The sequence below is a fragment of the Dermacentor andersoni genome, chromosome 6 (assembly GCF_023375885.2).
Source record: "Dermacentor andersoni chromosome 6, qqDerAnde1_hic_scaffold, whole genome shotgun sequence".
Lineage (NCBI taxonomy): Eukaryota > Metazoa > Arthropoda > Arachnida > Ixodida > Ixodidae > Dermacentor > Dermacentor andersoni.
Window position 1 is genome coordinate 43018483 of NC_092819.1, and position 11273 is coordinate 43029755.

An 11273-nucleotide genomic window follows, 5' to 3' on the forward strand; every position below is an offset into this window, starting at 1 on the left:
CGCCTCCGCGCATCCCGACAGGCGCCGCCGCGGCAGCGTTTCACAGTTTGTGCGTGCGGCACGTGCTGTGCTTGCTTTCCTATGCGACAGAAATGTACGCGCTGGACTGTGGAGGTCGCGTGCTGGGCTGTGATAGCGTAAACGTTACAATCGTCCATAACCTGGAAGAGTGCTCGTAGCTGGCGTCTAAACATCGTGCTCGCCTCGCATGCAGAAGGAACACGTAAACATGCGCCAGCAGAGTGGCTCCAAAGCGTGCACTCATCGCTGAGAACACCCAGGCCCGAAAGAAGCGCCGCGCCGAACAGGAGCGTCTTCTCTACGCAGCGAAACGTGGTGCAGGCCACCGCTGCCACGATGCGTTGTGTCGTGTGAGGCAGTGATAGTACTTAACCCTGTCAGAGATTATATGACGCACAACAACGCCTCAAGCAAACGCGCCTCCCTCTGTGTTCGGTGGACTACGCAAACAAACAGCAGCGGTGCGCGCAAGGTAACGTTTAACATTAACTTACCACTCTCGTATTGTACTAAAGGCTGAAGAAATTGCCACTAATTATCGTAATTCAAATCAAACAGCATGTACAAATCTTCGTTTAGGTCGATTCCTCAGTCCATAGTTTCGTCAGCGAGTGTCCGCGGTCATCGAGTGAGATGTGTTTATACTTGCTTGTGCGCGCGGGACACGATGCTTGTTAATTCAGTTAGTATGCCTATGTTTACAAGTTTATACGGCCGATAAAAATACTATCCTTACTCCGCGTAGCTGTCCACTAATCTGCTATCTCAATCGGTGTTTCGCCTTTAGGGAGAAACTGCGACTATTTACTCTTTCTTTTTTTTTTCTTTTTTTACAGACGTGTCCTTTGAGCTGTATGAAGTGATCAAATGCGCTGCTATGCAACAAAAGTCGTTGGCAGTAAGTCTACTTCATTTGGCCTATTAAGGCCAATAGAGCTCGGGAACGGGTTGCTTAAGGAGTACCCATACATTAACTACTCTATACGGGTATCCTCTACTCTACGTTGTACAATATAAGTCTTTGCAGAATGTACACTTTACAATGTAGATTACTCTGTTGTCTATGAAGAATGTATTGATAATGCTTAGACAATACACAGAAAACGTCTATAAAGGAGACAGTTTATCGTGCGTTCAACTGCAATTTTGTGAGGGGCATGTGGGTCCGCGATGCTTATACAGATAAAGAGCCTGATCGCTCCTACATCAATGTCGTCGTGGAAGACAAGCCTCGTTTTCTTAATACACTTCGCTGGTTTTATGTCTACAGACCAATCAGGAGGCACCGCACTCGCTCACGCACGCCACGGTCCGTGCTTCGTCTCGCGGACGAAGCACTGACCGTGTGATGCCTCACTTCGAGACGTAGTTGCAGTTGAAACGCCGGATCGCCGCTATGAAATACACCTTGTTTTAGCGCTGGCAGAGTGTAGGAAGGAGATGCCACTAAAATACCGGCACACGCGTCAAATAACTCGAAAATTTAGCCCGAGCTTTTCATTGCCTCGTATATATTGAGCCTCGCTAAGTAGTTTTATATCGTAAAACGTCTCGTAATCGTGCTCTTGTTGCCACGACGAAACGGGGTGGGCTCTGACGCAATGAGCTTTTGTGTAACGTGGCACGGGGATGCTGGCGTCTGTCTCGCAACATTAAAGTGCTTTGACCCGCAGTAGCTGCAAGTTTGCAGTAAAAGCACTCGTTCTGAAAAAAAAAGAATAAAACAAGAAATATTATACTGAACTGTTCACTTTTTCTCCTTTCACGCGGCGCTTTCTCTCTGGGTTCGTAATCTGCGGCGGGCCATAAATTTTACAGCACCGCAGCGTACGCGGTCTACTGAAAATGACTTAAAAGATGCCAACGAGGCGCTTCTGGTTCATTGTGATCTTGAATGCACTGCTTTCAAGCCACTGATTTCGTCATTATTATCACTAATGTTATTATTTTCGTAAGCGGCTCGCTTCCCCGGAATTTAGCATCACAATAGCATTGACCGTCATCTGCTCTCTCGTTCGACGCCTAAAAAGTCGGTTAGTCTTGGCCACTTTAATATGCACCTCTCCGACTTCCGGCGGAGTGTGCATAGGCTCAGAAGTTACTCTGAATATTACTGCAGAGTGATCGGGTGCTGCATAAACGTAAGTCGCCGCTACACTCGCGTGAATTTTCGCTGTCGCTCATCGTGCAAATGAGACAACAATGCATACTCCGTTATTTATTGATCTGACGCTTTCTTTTTCTCTCTGTCGGGTTCTCTTTGCTCATCAAAAATCCTTGAAGCAAAGACCTCTTTTTTGTCGGTATAGTGAGACTTGCTTTTGAATTTAACCAAAAGCAAAGAAATTTCAAGAGACGTGGCCACTCATAACGAGCTCGCCTACATGGATGTCGTCGCGATAAACAGATGCAAGGGCACTACATATATTTGGGGGCAGCTCAGGATGATTCACTGAAAACATTATACATGACCACGGTCAGATAACGCAAAAGACTTAACCCATCACGGTTACATAGCGAGTCCAGGAAACCCAAGCAGGTGCCGACATCTTCGCCACATTTCTTTTTTTTTTTTTTTTCGCTTACCCACGCGCTCACGGCGAATCGCGGTGAATTTGCACCGGCAAACTGGCGGAAGTCGCGATACGAAGTTGGGCGCAAAGCGACGACGGCCGCAAGTGGTCGCTGCGGTCGGAGAACGACCGCTTCGTTTCAGTCGCTCGCTGCTGAACCCAATCGGAGACGCAGGAGCAGGACGTAGAAATGTGCAGGTGGTCGTCTTACGTGGCGACGGCGGTGCCACCAGACGTGAGCGGAACCGTTGCCTGCTTGCACTGTCATTCAAGGCCGACATTACTGGCCGCTTCCAAGAATCGCCTGCATCGTTAATGATCAAACTCCTTGCTTTGTTCTACTGGATATGATAATCATGTTGCTAAAGGCATTACAATGCAAAGTCCCTGTTATTGACCACCCATCAGAGTAACCTGCACTGTTAAATAATTTTTTTTCCTATTTTACATCATTATTAACGTCGTTGCTTAAAGGACTTTGTCACTTTTCATGAACAAGACGTGCCCATACACTCTTCGTAACGTCCTTTGTACCCTGAGGGTGCTGCAATAAATAAACAGATCCTGAGAGACGTCGTTGTTGTGGCAGCAGCTAAATAGCGCGTGCTATAGCGTGAACGTCGGTCGCCGTGAGTGAGTCCGCTTCTTGGTCGCCAGTCGCAGTCGATCGCGCGAGCTCTGCCAGTCACGGGCATGAGTATGCGCCACAACACTGATGTGTACGGCAACGAATGCTTGGCAGAGCCGCTAATCCATGGAGAAACGAGCCCAGCGGGGAAAAGTGGAACACAGAAAGAGACAGACACACACACGCGAGGCGCTCACAGAGACATAGCACGGGAGTCAGCGCCGTGTGTCTTTCTTTCTGCGTATACCCTTCTTCCAGGCTGTGCTCGTTCTACCGCGCACGGTGATACTATACGGCCAGCGCATTCGAATTCCGGGGCTTTTGACCTGCCGATCTATTATAACAGGGTACAAACTACCCCTGTATAAGGCTCCCTGTTCGCACCGTGTATATAGGGCCGCCCACATGGACCTCCGTGCATGCCTGCTGGGATAGCGAGCGGATTCCTCGACGCCAGTCGTCTCCAACGGCGGACGCGTGCAGCCCACACACGCGGCCCCTTTGGGCAGCAGTCGACGCGTGAGCCAGCAAGAACGCGAGCGTCGTACCGAAAGGGGAAACATGCAGGGCCGCGCGCGGGCTTGGCAGCAGGGGTTATGGACCATGGGTTCGGCGAGCTGTGACGCCCCTTCCGGCTCCTCCCGGCAGAGACGCGGGGCTCCGGCTCCTAGGAGGCGTCAGTCGCGCGTGCCAGGAGGACGAATTTGTGGCGTTCCGGCCGCGTCTAGAGTCGGACCCCGCGGAGGCGGCATTCCATTCGATATACGCCTCTGGGCGGCATTCTACAAAAGAGATGTAAACGCCTACGGTGGGCGCAAAGGCGTACAGACTTGCCTTCTCGCTGTGTGCTCCGAGCAAGAGAAGTTGCTGGTTGCCCCCCTTCTTTTAAACTGCAGGAAGAAATTATCACTGTGACACTCTGGTATTCGTACTAACCGTTGCATTGCCAATTTTTCGTGTCGTGCTTCTTGATCGCAGTGGTGAATGAGCAGATGAATGAAACAAATACAATTGTTACAATTTTCCTTAAACAAAAGTAAAAAACGCCACGAACAAACTTTCTTTAAACAAGAATTCTTCAAGCGAAAGTAAAAACGGAGCCTGCCAACTTTCTTGTAACATGCGTTAATAGGAAGTAAAATTACACAGAACGTTAATAAAGTTGATTAAAAGTTTGAACGATTTCTGAAGAAAGTAAGGATGCATATTTGTATGGGCCAGTAAATACAGATTGGCGCAAGGTCCATTTGGATCCGTAAACGGGTACAAATGTTACTGTCGTCGTAATGTGCCTTTCCAGAGGGCTTTGATACGAGGTGAGCTGCGCTATACCGTTAGAAAACGTGGTTTGTCTCCTGTGATGTGCGTGCGTGCGTACGCGTGCTGACTGGTGCTGCAGAGAGAGAGAGAGAGAGAGAAAAGCAGGGAGGGCAGAAAGACAAGTAGCTATTGGGCAGAGCGGTCGACGCGAGCTACCGCGCTCCAGCCAACTGTGCACACAGAGAGGCTGATCAAGGGTGACGATATTGGGATAGCGATGACGACGACCAGGAATAAAAGTGATGACCAGGAGGATGATATATAGAGAGAGACAAACGCGCCCTAGTCACGCTATTCGTGAGCCACCGCTAACTGAGACTGAAGACCACTCGATATGGTCCCGCCAGAAGTCAACCATATAGCGCGCAACGGCAATGTTTCACATTATTAGTGGTGTGAACGATCCAGAACGAAACCCGTTGCAAGTGCAGGCCGCAGTAGAAGCACGCCACCTGCAGCCCTCACGCTCGTGCGCAAGCGCAGTTCAACCGCGGAGTACGTATTCCGGTGACGGACAGACGGACGGGAAAAAAACTTTAATGGGAAAAGGACCTGCGAGGTTGCCAGCCCGGGCTCAGGCCACCCGGGCATTATGTGCGGTGAGGCATAGCCTCTCCACCGCTGCCCGGGCCCGCTGGATAGCCCATAATTGGTCGTGTAGTTCCGAGCTAGTCAGAGCGCTTAGCCATCGCTCCTCGAGAAGGTCCGGTTCTATCTTGTCCTCTACATATACTGATCTGATCTGTGTGCACTTCCATAAGGTGTGTGCCATGTCTGCGTGTTCGTGTTTGCAGAGCTTGCAGCTCGCGTCTGGCTATTGTGTTGAATTTATTATGTTTAAGTGTACTGGGTTTCGGAACGTTCTGGTTTGCAACCTTCTCCAATCTGTTTCTTGAGACCTGTCGAGTGACCGGTGACGAATAGCTGTCAGACATAAAATTTGCACGTACGACGTGCGATACTGAAGGCGCCGCAAACGACACTGCACCCAGGACGAACGCGCCCACAATTTGTGGAGCACGAATTCGTCAAGTTCCGAGGTTGAGTGGATGCATATCCAACCGATGTTGCAGACCAACCGTCGATGAAGATTCGATACCTTGCCTTCTACTTCTTCCACCAGATCTCTTTTGCTATTGTTCCAGTGATGATGATAATGATGATGATGACGACGACGAAGACGATGACATCGGTGACTTTCGAAAATATGTCGCATACCCATCGCTGGGGATCAGCCAAGAATTGGGCACCTTAAGAAGAAAAAAAAGATCTGGGGTAGTTCATTAACAAGCGTAAGTTAACCCGCCGTGGTGGCGTAGTGGGTTTAGGGTAGCGCTGCTAAGCCCGAGGTCGCGGGCTCGAATCCCGGCCGCGGTGGTCGCATTTTGATGGAGCGAAATGCAGAAACACCCGTTTACCATGCATTGGGTGCAGGTTAAAGAATGTCAGGTGGTCAAAATTATTCCGGAGTCCCCAACTACGGCGTGCCTCAAAATCATATCGTTTTTCTGGAACGTAAAACCCCAGAATCGGCACGCATAACACCAGCCTAAATTAGATCAATTAAAGTTATCAAGAAGGGGGGCTGTTCGTTTGGATCGATGTTCTTGATGAGTTAGTTTCTCATGGTTTCTTTCTTGCGAACCACGACCTACATGCTCATTGGGAACCTTTATTAACTGCATACCTGCCTTAAACAAACTATAAGTTAGACCAACTAATTACAGCACCGCAGCGCCGTTGGCTGGCTACTTCCTTCTCAGCATTCGTTCTTGTGGCAGCGTGAAATGATTGATACGAACCTTTCCTTTAACAATTTCGTTTCAAGCCTGTTTCGGTGAGCGCCGTTTGAAATCTCAGAGAGAATAGATTGAAAGAACAGAAAACGAAGTGTCGTGCCCGTACTATTTCTGGTACTCATCGCTGCTGCACTGGTCACGGTGTTTGAACTCGACGCGGCGTATCGTTGGAATTCTGAGCCCGCGCTTCTCTCTGTACATCAATGTCGGCACGCGCATTCTCTCTCTCGGCTCCCGCTCCTTCGAAAGCGTGATCTGTGCGCTGTAAAAGATGGAAAGCAACAAAGTGAAAAGAGGGGTCAGACAAGGGAAAGCATACGCTACAGTCGGAACTTCGAGGACGTCACTCGGGATAGGGAACCCTCTGGCTCGGTTTCTCCGGCTTGGCCCGTTTCTTGCAGCTTTACATCGCTCGTATCCTACACAAGAATGTGCGTGGTACCGTCGTTTTTCGCGTCGTGTTCATTTTTCGTGTTAAAAGGCCGAACGTCCATCTCTCTCTCTCTCTCTCTCTCTTTGTGTATGTGTGTAGTTCCACGTCTTCCGGTGCTGTCCGTCGTCCCGGCGCACGTGGAAGTATTTTTCAAGGAAACTTCCTCACGCTTGTTCTCGAGGGGGTAAAAAATGGACGTCCGAGCACCCCTCGTCCATTTCTCTCCGGTTTCTGGAGCGTCAGGCGCACAGGCCAGGAATAACTCGCTCGCGTCGCTCGCTTTCTCTTGTCCGCATGGCTGAAGGCTTTCCAGAGACGCCCTCAACTTCGTTCTTGACGCCTTTCAGCATCTATGTCCTTGATTTTCGGTTTGTCTGTGATTATTTCTTTTTATTACTATTATTTTTCGGGGGTCAGGGGGGGGGGGGGGGCGCTGATGAATAATACCTTGTTTCGACGCTATTTTCACTAAAGGATTCCAACATCCCGCGATAACTCTGTGTAGCACTCGCATACCCCGTGCGTCTGGGTTTAAGCTTTGGAGCGCAGACCGAATATGAATTTAAATATTGAATGAATTCATTCGGTTTATCGTTCCATTCCCGCAGTGCATATACGCATGCTGCGAGTTGAGTCGCGGTATACGTGGCCAGTAATTAACGTCCGGGACACTTATTCGAGCGCGTAAGTATACAAACATGCGCTGTTGCATTTCGTCGCCAACGCATTGAGGCAGCCGCGGCCGGCAGTTGAACCCCAGGTCCCATGCTCGGCAGCAGGACGCCATGTATATGTAGACAGGAAGCTACCGAGCAGGGTAATTAACGAACACGAAGCTAGCGGTTAGAATAAAAGAAGAAATACGGTATGGATGAATGAAGTACTGTGCTTGAAGGGCAGCGGATAAATTTCAGCAGGGAGAATTCGCAATTGATTGATGCCTATGTGGAGCAGGAGATCAAAGAACGGGCCGACAGAGTAAGCATTCAATGCGGTGATCAAAGCTTTATTTATATACAGGACACAGAAAGGATGTTTCCTCGGGTTGCACGAAGTGCAAATACAGAAGGCACATTGTCGTATGTGACAGCCGGTAATGACGGTGTGACAGCCGGTGACAGCCGGTATGTGACAGCACGGTAATCGTTTTAGCTTAAAACTGATGAAAAGCAAAATATCATTTCAGAGCGCCCGTATTTGCGCCTCCTCATATGAGATCGGGCGCTATAATCAACATCAAAGTATGGCACCCCTGCTGAGTAGAACGCGAGCTTCGATGACGAAATACGGTATATTCGTGGCACTATTCGATGAGCAAGTTACAGATTTTTATTGATTGATTGATTGATTGATTGATTGATTGATTGATTGATTGATTGATTGATTGATTGATTGATTGATTGATTGAGTGAGTGAGTGAGTGAGTGAGTGAGTGAGTGAGTGAGTGAGTGAGTGAGTGAGTGAGTGAGTGAGTGAGTGAGTGAGTGAGTGAATTGATAGAATGGGGACTCCATTCAGTGAATACTGTTTCGCTTCGCCTGCGAAACCACTTTCGCGGCTTCTAGCCCAGCGGACCTTGCAGCGTATTGTAACTCAATCAGTATTATCCCGAGCGTTGGCGTCACATGCGATTCAAACTCGCACTACCGTGTTTTTGGAAGGACTCCATCGTCTACTGTAATCTGTCTGCTTTAACGCAACCTCACGAAACTGTACGTACAGGTGGCGCCAGCCAATCAGGCGCATGACGTTGTTTAACAAAGGTGCCTCGGAGGAGGGCAACCAATAGGCGTGTAACCTTTACGAGTGTCCCGCGGGCGCTTCGGGGAACACTACGTCTTGAAATCCCGCGTGCAGGAGACCTTTCTTCCGGCGAGGCAGCAGTGCTAACGACGCGTGTGATATGCTCGGGCGGAACGATTGCCGGCCAAGCGAACCAGACTAACCCCGCCTCATGCAACGTAAGCGCCACCTGGCTGTAGGTAGGAGTAGCGTTCACCAACTCCTACAGCTATCGTATTGAAATGGCGGATTCAACCAATGTGCGCTAAGTGCAAAAGAGATCATCAGTCACCTTCTGTGCCACTGTTCTCGCTTCGATAATCAACGTGAGACTCTCCAGTGTGCCTTGAATAGACTGGATGACAGACCATTTACGGAAGCGAAGATCTTGGGAGCCTGGCCTCACAGTTCATTAGCGCAGAAAGCAGTTCGAGCGCTTTTTCACTACCTGAAGGCAACAGACTTGAGTGCCCGACTATAGACATCCTACACCTAAGTTCTCTCTCTCTCTCTCTCACTCACTATCCATTCCCCTCCCCACGTGTAGGGTAGCAAACTGGACTCAGTCTGGTTAACCTCCCTGTCTTTCCTTCTTCCCTTCTCTCTCTCCCCGTAAGCACCACCCCCACCACCGGGTGGGTACGTGCCGTTGAGAACGTGCGCCGTCTGAGCGTCGGGGTGTCTTCTCCGTCTCGAACTCCGGCTCAGGCCTCGTATCTATCGCTGCCGTGCCGTGGCACCAGGAAACGGTAAAGAGAGAACACGGGAGCACCTCCTCCTAAGCTGGTACACACACCGAAAACGCGTGCGCGCAGAGGTTCCTTCGGGGGCAAACTTCGTCAAAGCGTGAGATATGAGCTCCTCTCGAGCGCATTTCCCTCGGGAGGGCAACTTGTGCCCCCGAAGAGCGTACGTCTCGCGAGGACGTCCCGAAACGGACACGACAGCGCGTCAGTCGCCTTGCAGTTCCTGTCACCCTTAACATTTCGGCTGTGCCTGTACTTCCCCGAAACTTGCTCCCACCTTATCTGGCTCGCCAGAGAGCGTGGCTTTTGTCGCGTGCGCGGAGGAAGAAAGTTTAAAAGTAAGCGGCGTACTCTTTCGCAGTCGGGGAAGAAACTGATTTTAAGTGCAACGACGAAAAATTCCCTGCGGGGGTGGCGCATTGCCGTCAACCGTCTTGGACGGAAAAGAAATTCTTTTTTTAATTTTTTGTATATCTTAGTTTTCGTTTCCCCTGTGCTGTCGGCCCGTCGTCAAACAGCTTGTAAAATGCACCGGCCTTTTTTTTACGACGACGCCCAGGTCTCCAAGCACTGCGAACACGATAGAACAGCCGCCCCCTAAACAAACGGAAGGCAAATAAATTTGTACGATTCGGATCGAATCGCCGAAACTGTGCGCAGCACGACCTCTGACTCGACTGCAAGACCGCGTAAACACGTTTCACTTCCCTTTTATTGTTTACCCTTTGTCCTTTTCCTCCTTTCTATTCTGTACGAAGTCCACAGATAGGCGCATGTGCCTTTCTCCCGGAGGACTATTTGAAACACAAAGCTTCAGAGATTATTTCTTCTTTTTTTCTTCGGCGTGTGTCGTTTGCCTTTTACGTATTTGCTAGCACCTATCGCGCGCGAGCAACGCTCGAACTTCTATTTCTTTTCCACTGCCTTCTGTCTCAAAGCAGGAACCGACGCAACCGGCATCGGCGGGAAACGCTGTAGGCACGCTGCGCGCGCGCGGCGGTGCAACAGGGAAGTGCGGCGCAAGTTCTCGGCCTATAGACAACCAGCCTCCCGTAACGCGCCGTCCCTGCGGAGTGCTTCTTGTACACACACACACACGGTACGGCTTCTCCCGAGTCCGCCTCGTCCTCGTCCTTCATCTCGTTCTCAACCGAGGCCTCGCCCCCTTTCCCGATTCCCCAACTTCCCGTGCCCTCGCAGGCGCTCTCCCGAAGATCCCTACATCGCTCCCTCTCAGCGCACTGTTTACGTACACGTACTATAGTACACCACCGGACAAGGATATATATATATATATATATATATATATATATATATATATATATATATATATATATATATATATATATATCCTTGTCCGGTGTGTGTGTGTGTGTGTGTGTGTGTGTGTGCCTGGATTTTGCCGCTGGCTCCAAGCGGGCCATTTTTATCAGTCCCTCGAGAGCCTTAAAAGCGGAAGCCGCGCGCGAGCGCACTTTTGTTTATCTGTTTATTTTTTCGTCTTTAAGGCAAAGGAGCGCGTGTTCTGGCTGCCGCCTTACGCCGCTGCCGGCCTCCGTTCCTTGCGCGGTTTGATGCGTTATGATCGCTATTATTTTTCCGCGCTCGCTTGACTCCGGCGTGGCGCCGGCGCCAATGGCTTGTTGTCCCGGTCGCCGCTTCGGTGCTGCCGCCGCTGTTGCTGCTCTTCTTCGAGGAGGGAAGCCTTCCTTTCTTGCACGCTCGGTTGGCTTCGCCCTTCCCTATAGTGGCCCTATCGGGAACGGCGCTTTGTCTGAGAAGCTTTATCTCCGCACGTCTTGCGCTTTCAGGAACACAGGGCAGGAAAGGAGAGAGGATCCTCGAACAAGGGTGCGATTTAAAAAAAAAGGAAGAGGTGACGCGAATCTCGGACGCTCTTTCTTTTTTTGCCGCTGAAAACACCTTGGGAGCAAAGCGCACGCCTCTGTAAGGCAAAAACAAAAGGAAAGA